General features: G+C 39.9%; 1 protein-coding gene across 1 annotated transcript in view; it reads right to left on the bottom strand.

The window, feature by feature from the left end:
- Positions 1 to 6,725, bottom strand: part of P2RY8 (P2Y receptor family member 8) — a 32,218-nt gene extending 25,493 nt beyond the window's left edge. Inside the window, exon 1 of the mRNA XM_085321506.1 lies at positions 6,685 to 6,725. The gene's annotated coding sequence lies outside the window, so the exon portion shown is untranslated. The remainder of the gene's footprint in view (positions 1 to 6,684) is intronic.
- Between the last annotated feature and the right edge of the window lie 3,260 nt (positions 6,726 to 9,985).

Here is a 9,985-nt window from a genome sequence, read left to right as displayed (position 1 = left end):
AGGGCATTTTTGTGGCATGTAACGCTGTAGTATTAGAGTGCTTCAAAAACACCAGCAAATTTGTCTTTGCTACCTCCCTCTAATATGAAAATCATTTTACCCCATATTACAAACAAGAAAGTAAGGTGTAGAGAACCTGAGCTGCCTAGGACCTGCTATCTCAGAGCATACGGCATTATATAAAATGATTTTGTTTCAAAGTCACGTTTGTATTGACCACATCTGGATCTGTGAGTACCCAATACTGACTTGCAGAAGCAAGTCAGACCCAGGTGTCTTTGAATAGGCACTTGAAAATGAGGAACTTGAAACTGGTGGCTTTCTGAAAGCTTAACCCTTTGAAACCAGATATGAGAAAACAATTTCAGGTCCTACAGGATGAGCATCATGTGGGTGGAATGAGTAGGGCACCAATGAAGACTCTGATATCTCAGAATGGRATATGAAAGAGTTAGCAAAATAATAAGAAACAGTCTGAACTCAGCATTCTTCATATGCAGCAGGTATAGCTCATCCAGCRGAGAGTATAGATGAATCTTGGAAAAATGGAAACTCAGAAAAAAAATCTTAGCAAGTCTCACAGAGTATCTTCTCTCTTGCAGGAAAACTACCAGGGCATAAGAGTCTTAATCCTGTTTGTGATGGCTCCTTTTATGAAGATTCTCTGTTGTCTTGTTGTCTTTTCTTTCACAGGTCTGAATATGATTTGCTCTAATCTGATAGTATGACAGATAGTAGAAAAACATTTCCTTTCCCTATCTAAATGATAGTCCAGTGGKTAAGGTCAGGAAACAGATGCCTCAAGCTTCACCCCTACTCTGACCATGGCATTTATATCTGAACAGGAGATTGTTTTACTGGTACCTCCCATATTTTACATCAAAATGAGTAATAAGATAGGTAGGTAGGTAGGTAGGTAGGTAGGTAGATATAACAACTCAGGAGAAGACAAAGTACTACGCAGGATGGCAAGAGATTCTCTAGCCTAGACACACTGGCAGTCATCTGTAAGGAGGAGGACGTGGTCTGGTCTCTGCTCTTTAGATTGGGCCTTTGTGGTTATCCAATGACTACTTCATATGAAATAGTGCCTTTGAAGATGAAATCAGAGATCAAGTCAGTGCACTCTAGCTGAAYGACCTAGCCACTACATTTTAAATATTTACTCCTCTTTTGTCCAATGACTATTGCTTCGCCTTCCAAAAAGGTGCAATTGCAACCAAGAGGGTGCAAATCAGCCTTGAGAGCGGTGGTAAGTATACTTTCAAGGAACAAAGTAGATAAAGCTTTGAAGAGAGCTTTGAACATGCATGCTCTTTCTTCTAGGAGAGTGCTCTAAAAGAGGAGTGACACTATTTCCTCCTTCTTGACTTGCTTGAAAAGAGAATATCTATTTTTTTTAAGGAAATCCTGTCTTAATGATGTGCTTTGAGCATGCTTCTTATTAGCATTAGGGCAGCTCATTTAGTCCTGTCAAAATCCAATTGCTCTATAAATTACCTGTCATTAAATACTGTTATATTATGTCACAAGAAGCAACTGTTATGAGATTACAGTCAATGACAGTATGAGAATTTTCCCCACTTGGGGATGAAGCTCTGAAGTTCCAAACTAGCTCCACTTCAGGCATCAAAAATTCCCTTTTGGAGATGCTCTTTTCTCAGCATTTCTCAGGACTTTCAGGTAGAATCACAGACTGAATCTAATTCCCTGGGACATTACTCAATTATGAAACCCACAAGGCCATTTTGTCTTTTCCTGCAGTCCTGTCAACATGTGTCCTCCAGCAGAAAGTGGATCAGAGCATCCACAGGCAACAGCCTCCTGCTGAATGGGCTGTTGATCGATTTTATACACTTAGGTATTCCTTTTCCCTGGATAAAATGTAAGGTTTCCTTCTGTAATATCTACACTTAGGTGATTAAGGGCTATACCATAGGCAATATGCATGAGGGAACTTAAGTCTATGTCAATATTAGTAAATTAAACACTATAAGAAAATGGGCTCAGGCCTCAAAATTTATTCTCTTGTGCAGCTACAGGTCTGGCAGAGTTTTGATTCACACCAGCTAGTACTCTCTCAAACAACTCTGAGCTCCAAAAAATCATTTTGTGCAAGTTAGGAGTTACCACAGAGCAAGACCATTCCCAAAAGGCAGCTTGGATGCTGCTATTCTGTTTTACAGGCTGAGAACAGTAATTATTACAGATAGCTCAAAAGGCCCATGAATAAATGGTCCCAGCAAGTGGATGTAGTGCACACTGCTGGTGTTAGACAACACCATATTTTCTATCTAGACCACTAGAGGGTGCAGACAAACCTACTCTGCCTTAAAGATTAGTTATTTTTAAGATTACTGAGATTTGGATGTTTCAGGTTTTACTCCAGGGTCTTTAGGGAAATAAGCTGAAAGGATCACATGTCTTGCTGTGTTGCCCTACAAYTCACCTTCTTCAGCTGCAGTGTGTAGCCCAAAGTCTATCTTTGTCCCGCAACAGACTGGTGTCCAGACATCTCCCTCTGTCTTCACCTACCTCGGTTTCCTACTACCAGTTTTTAATCCTCTCTCTCTCTCTCTTTTTTGTCTTTCCCTCAGCATTTCTGTTCTTGCTTGTCCACAGTTTCACTATTCCTGTCCTATCTCTCATCACGCTTCTGCATTCCAGAAGGAATCACTGTAGCCCAGAAATGGGACATACTCAGTTTACCCAGGATACTGAGACAACAGAATTTCTATTTGATGGGATACACAGAGCTTCAAAAACTGGTCATATCTTTGAAAACTTGTGTGTATGGTGGTGGGGGAAGTCTTAAGAAGATGATTCCTTTCTTTGTATTTACTCACCTATTCAAAGCAAAGACTTGTGTTCCTGAATATTCCCTAATTGCCTCAGCAATTGCTTCATACAGCTAATCTCTGCATGTAACATCCTGTTAAAGAAAATGTAACACTTTTCATCTTGAATGTTGGTCAGACTTACAAACAGCTCCCTAAGGAATTTGTCTTTGTGGTCACTGTTTCCGTGCTGCAACAGATTATATTTCCTCCATGACTAAGAATTGCAGAAAGGACCAAGAAAATTCTTTTAAGAACCAGTTGTTACTAAAAAATATTTTTAAAAAGAACACATCTAAAGATATTGCTGAATAGTGACCAGCACTGGTAACCTTGACTTTCATTGTTGTAAATTACAGTTCACTAGCTGTAACACATACCTGCACTGCACTAAGGATGCATAATATCCACATCTGAGGATGGAGAGAAGATAAAAGGGCATGTACTTTTGGGTGACTTGACATTTTCCCTTTTTATTTTTGCAGATATGAATCAGGTGCAGTGAGCCTGGTAGTAAGTTACCCTACTTGCTTCACTATGAGCGTATTGAGTGCATATTTTATTCTTGTTATTTCAAGGCTTAATCAGTACTTGTGGGAGAGAGGATGTGCGGGTAAAATTACTTCGAATTCATCAGCAGCTGAATTTGAAAGCGGTAGTATAAAAATCTAACAAAATGTGCAGCTCTTGAAGAACAAGCTTATAGGTGCCTTGCACTTATTAATCAGTGTGGAGAACTCTTGGTCCTTCATTAGTTTGTCCATAAAAAGACAGAATCTCTTTGTCACAATATGAAGAATGGCTAAAATCCAACATTTAAAAGATCTGAACCATGCATGAAATGTATACAAAATCTCTCTCTCTCTCTCTTTCCTTCTCCCTCTGAGTTGTTGGGTGGACATAGCTTTCGTTAATACTGAACACCACAGGAAAATAAGACTACCAAAGAAAAACTTCAGTAAGGACTGAAGGCTTCCTATCAATATGTATTAGAAGAAACCTGACATAAACAGATTCAAGAATGAAGAAAATTAAACCTGTGGGATAATTCTTACYGATTAGCACCTACATTTAGACAAAAATGGATTATACTACCTATTTTAACCYATTTCAAAAATAATAATCCTAACTAAAGAATCACTCTGAGGTTTCTGTGTATAAACAGTAAGCCCAGAAGGAACATCAGCTTGATCTTCTAATTACAGTCAGAATATCAAAAGCTGGCAGTAAGAGAAAACAATCCCAAACAACACTTCCAAAGACTTTTACTTGGAAAATGAGACTATTCTATTCAGAAATCACTGAAGCACAAATCAAAGATCAAACATTCTCATTTCTATAAAGCCATTTTTTGAGAGGAGAGCTCTATTTTAGAGCTTTTTTTGTGCACTGTGAAAAACATACAAACGGAGCCAGGAAATACGTCTGATATGAAAAATGCCCTTCTATCCATTGGGAGGCTTTGCAGATATTAGTTGTTGACAGTGATGCCCCCTGGATTTTATTTCAAAACAATTTTTTTACCTGGAAACTATGCAAATACAAAGAAGAATTTTTAGGAGGCAATACACGTGCAAAACATCACTAGATTGATATATTGAGAAAAAAATTCTGACATGCAAGTAGGAGGACAGACCCCAGTACAGTTTCTTAAGGCTGGGTTGTAGGAGGCTAGGTTTCTCCCCCCTCTAGTCACTCAACCAGAACACACCAGTTTCAGGAGGAGACCACACTTACCGTATAAGGAATGACTTATCTAGATTTTGTTTCTTTTCCATGCTATTATGCCACAACACAGAAGACAGGCCTTTCTTCTACAGAAAACTGAGGTGTACACCCTTTTCTCATGCCAGACAAAGATACTGATTCTGAAGGATAGTACTGAGAGCAAATGTTTTAAATCACCTCAGCTGGCTTCCTATTTGCTGCACTTACAGACAGCAAAGTTGTCTGCCCAGGTAGCTGCACCTGAACAAACCCAAACCCTATCCCAAAAGACAGAAGGCAAATAAACATTTTCAAAAAACATGACTGAAGGAATGCTATAAAATGAAGGCAGAAGCAGTGGATGAAGCGCTGGCTGGTGGTGTGGAAGGCCTCGGCTCAGTTCGCTCTCCCCCACAAAGCTACTGTGTACTTTCATTTAAGCTATGCCTAGGCAATAACTGGGAAATGCAACTGCTGGAAGGGCGGGCGTACCTCAGCCAGCTTTCATGTAGCAAGCTGTAGTATTAATAGAAGTGTGTTTCAGCATAAACTACAAATATTTAGCAACTAGGGCTATACAGAGCCGTAAGGAACACCAAATCGATTAGCAGCAGTACCCATACTGATAAGACTGAGATGCAAATGCTTCTACCCATATTATAACCTCATCTCTAGCTGAATGATGGCATGCTCTTGACATTGTCTAAACTAATTTATAGCTCTTTTTAATGGTAGACCTGTGATTCTTGATTGGATCCTCTGCACTGGGGAGTTGTGAAAAACAAGGCGCAACTCTGGTGTCCGCTGGGATTCACCTTCTTATAAAACTGGGAGATGAATGGGACACCACTAGACTCAGGAGCTTGGAAGTGTTCCCACACCCATAATTTAAATATGCTATGCATATCTGAGTTCTCCATCTGTACATGACAGTGACAAAACYTCTTTGGCTAACAGGGTGTTTTAAGGGAGAAATACATTAGAGATGTCCAAGTACTACCACAGCAGGGATCTCACAAGTATGGAGAAAGTGTTTAGGAATGACTTCCAAAAATCGATGAGACTTATGCTTCCGAATCAAACAAATACTATTGAAAACCCTACCTAAGTTTCTCCACACACTATGTATAAAATCCAGAAAGTGTTTACACTCAGCACTAAGCACAGTCAAGCAGCCAATGTCCAAAYTGATTATAAGAAAAGAAACAATTAAAACAAGCAAATGCCAAAAGAATGAATCTCTGACATGTGATTTCACCCGGGGATCTTCACAGCATGTATGATTTCACTTTCTGTTGGGCAACCTGATGACAGCACATTATTACAGTAACTGCTCTACAGATGGCTATTTTATGTTTTTTTTTTTGAACTATATATAAAAAAAAATCACAGAAATAGTCTCTCTCCCTGTCTATTAAGAGACAACAAATGCAGCATGCAAGAGTGCACAGTGTTACGAGACTTCCTTCTGGTGCTAGTCTGTCTGAGTTCTGTTTTTATGCATCAAAAGCCCCTGATCAAATTATATCTTTTATGAGATGGTTCCACAGACACTTGTGTATGTATGTTTGTTTGCTGTGAACCTCAGGAGCAGTCTCAGGATGACTATAATACATGACTCTGCAATAGATAGCCATCAGATCCAGATTTATGAACAAAACCAGTACAAAATTATTTGTTTTTCTTTWCCCTCCAATGTATAGATGCTTATTCTTCCTCCTTTTTAAAATACCGGTTGAAGTCACACTACAATTCTTACTATTATCCTTACTAAAAGCAAACTGTACACCTGAAAACCCTTTATTTTGATAGTGGTTTGTGCAGACTGAACTTCTTAAAGCTAGCAGTAAGAGTTCTTCCCTTCTTTTTATCTGCTGTAATAATTTTGACTTCTTACTAGTAATAATATGAATTTTTCATTATTATTGCTCTATTATTAACTCATGAAGTTCTTACTTTATTTCTAAAGTTCAAAGTCATCAGGGACCAAGACACACATGTCATCTTGCATTGTAAGGAACTGTGTTCTCCTTTCAGACGTAAATAATAGGAGGGAGAAAGAATGAGTCCTTCTGAGTCTGAGTCCACTGAAAARTAATTTTCAGAAAACAATCAAGAAGTCAAAAGCTGTATTCCTTACCTGGTCTGGGATGTACAGTGCACCTTGAAAACCTCTTAAGTGACAGAGAAGAATTAGAAATAGTTGAAAGTTTGTACTCATCCAACCACAGGGCTCAGGAAATGACCGTGTATTTTGCAAYGATTAACTCCTTCCTCACTTCTAATGTCTTCACTTTTTCAAGTACAGTAAATAATCCATCCTACCCTTCCCCTGCAGTCTGATAACTAATGCCATGCCCTATACATGATTTGTGTTTCACACAGAATATGCAAGTAGGCAGAGGAGATGATTCTCACCACCTCCAAGGAAGAGAGAATTTGCAGTGTCTTTTGCATAACTGTGACAAAGTTATGTGGAGTGAAGTTTATACGATGAAGTGTAGAAATGACTATGTAATGGCTTGAGTACATAATTCTCATTTTYAGAAGAGTCTTAAAGCAATATTCACGACATTGACTTCTGTGCTGTCATGCCCAACAAAACAAGGTAAAAGTCAGTTATTTAGAGGAGCAGCATCCATTACAGTCTGTATAGGCATCTGTAGTACATAGCGCAGAAGATACTTTAATGCACAGGGGGTCTTTACGTGAAAGTCTGACATGTTGGATTATCATGGTTCTCTGTGCATGAAAATCCTTCTGCCTCTAAGAGCCTGTTTCCCTTGATTGGACGTAACAGTTCAACAGAAAGGCATTTATAAGCCTAAACATTATAAGAAATCATCAGCATGAAAGCTAGTAAAGGCTAGCTCTGGACAGGAGCACAGGTGAGCCAAAGACTCAGGCTGCTTTTGAAGTACAGGCCACCTCTGGTACTGAGCCCAACGCAGGCACCTTGGCTCTCTATGTAGGCACAGAAGAGAATAAGCACTTCAAAGCCGATCTCACCTCACCAAAGTGGCAAGATGAGAAAGAGAACACTTAAACAATGCAATCTGAAACACTGAAAACAGATATTTATTTTGCATCCTTCTTTTTTATGATTTAGAAAATGAGTCCTGAACATCAATATGCCCCTTTCCATAGCTCTGAAATCTTTTTGCCTAGGCACCTGTGTGTTTTATTTTAAAATGTGGGAAGTGTCACTCCCTTCATTTAGGATGCTGGTAGAGGAAGAGAGAATAGAAATGTCACCAGTGTGCACAGTTTCATAGCTCAAGTACCCAGCAAGACAGCAGTTTTCATTTTTATCTTTTCCTTCAGAAGACTAAATTCATATTTTGTGCTACCCACAAAAGCAACGCCTTAACCTCCAAACTGTAGGATTTCTCAGAGCGGGSAAAAGACTAGGATCTCTCCCATCTCTTGTCTGAGATATTCACAACTTCTTGCAGGCACAGAGAGGGAGGCCTGGAAAAGGTACACATCCCAACTGTGTGCTTAGGGAATCTTCCTGGCAAGTGGGAATAGTGAGTCTGAACCTATTTAAAGGGAAGTGTTTTTCATTGTCTGGGCCAGTATTCTAGATTATTGTGCAGCAGGTGGCCACTACCTCTTCTCCCAGCGTTGCTCACAGCCACCATGGCTTGAACTGAGATCAATGCTGTGACCCTTTTGGACAAGGGATATTCCATGGAATTGCAGAATGGTTGAAGCTGGAAGGGACCTTTGGAGCTCATCATCAAGCCCCCTGCTCAAAGCAGGATAACCTACAGTAAGTAGTCCAAGGCCATGTCCAGATAGCTTTTGAATAACTCCAGGGATGGAGACTCCACAAGCCCTCTCAGCAACCTGTTCCAGAGCTCAGTCAAAATTGCAGTAAAAATGTTTTTCCTTGTATTCAGATGGAACTTCCTGTGTTTCAGTTTGTGCCCGTTGTTCCTCCTCCTGTCACTGGACACCACTGAGAAGAGTCTGACCTTATCCTCTTTACACCCTCCCTTCAGATATTTAAACACATTGACAAGATATCCTTGAGCCTTCTCTTCTCCAGRGTGAACACTATCAGCTTTCTCAGCCTTTTTGCATATGACAGATGTTCTAGTCYCTTAATCATCTTAGTAACCATTCACTGGACTCACTCTTTTGTACTGGGGAGCCCAGATGTGGATCCAGCACTCCAGGTGTGGYCTCATCAGGGCTAAGTAGAGGAGAAGGGTAGATCTGTTRGCAATGCTCCTCCTAATGCAGCCCAGGATGCCATTGGCCTTTGCCACAAGGGTGCATTGCTGGCTTATGACCAACTTGTCCACYAGGACCTCCAGGTCTTTCTCTGCAGAGCTGCTTTCCAGAAGGGTAGCCTTGAGCTTGAGCTGGTGCATGGGGTTATTCTTCCCAAGGGCAGGACTTTGCAATTCTCTTCATTGAACTTCATGAGGTTCCTTTGCTCATTTCTCCAGCTTGACAAGGTCCCTCTGAAGGATATTTCTCCCAGCAATTTAGATTCCTTCAGACAGACAGACATCTAAAGGTGCTTCCTCCCTTCCTTCCAGATTGACACTTCAGGCCATAGCCTGCAAAGCTTCTGAGTGTGTGGAGAGACCTGTTTGGGCTGTCTGAGACAGGGTTGGCATTGTCTCTAGGCATTTACACTGTAGATGTATACACCTGAGCTAATCGTTCAAGGCTTCCTTGAATTATGTAATGGAGAGAAACAAACACTTACAAGGTTCTTTACCTGAGAGTCTTCACAGACAGTAAAATTTCCTTTTGCTATATATAATTTGTTGAATTTTTAACATAATTAAGATTTTATAAAAACAACAGATAAAAACCTCATCCTCTTGAAGTTAAGAGCTTTCCACTGACTTATGTAGAGACTGGAATTTCATCCCAGGGATGTCTTTTCAGTAATAATAAATGTCAGTGCATACACCTGTGAGGCACTGAGGAGTCCAATCTGCAGCTGTTCAACCTGATGTTAGTTCTTTCACAGTTTACCATAAAAATTATGGCGATACTGATGGTCCTCAGTGTAAACTGATGTTTAGTCACTTTTTTTTGGATAGAGATAAAAACATCAGGATAGGATTATTTATTTTATTGCCTCATATGCAGAGGTATTAGGGAGTTTTATAGAAAACATGGGTGCAAGATAGAGATTTAAGTTGTTCTTGCCTTGACTCCTCTCACTTTCACATATAAAAACTGAATCAACTGTCAGCCTTTGTCAGCTGCCAGACTTGCTTCTCACCATGAGCCTACAGGTAAACAGGAAGGACTTTCAGTCTCACAACCTCAAAGCATGCAAAAATATTGCATCAGATCTCCTAAAAGAGGTTTGCTTCCTAGTTTGTTATTTTTTAACAACAACCTTTTTTGTAGGTCAAATATTGCAGAAATAACGTTCTTTGTTTCCAGATTTTGACCTTTAAGGCTAT

Source organism: Rhea americana, unplaced genomic scaffold (assembly GCF_003343005.1).
Source record: "Rhea americana isolate MKP2758 unplaced genomic scaffold, rheAme1 scaffold_7, whole genome shotgun sequence".
Lineage (NCBI taxonomy): Eukaryota > Metazoa > Chordata > Aves > Rheiformes > Rheidae > Rhea > Rhea americana.
This window is presented reverse-complemented; position numbering and strand designations above follow the sequence as displayed.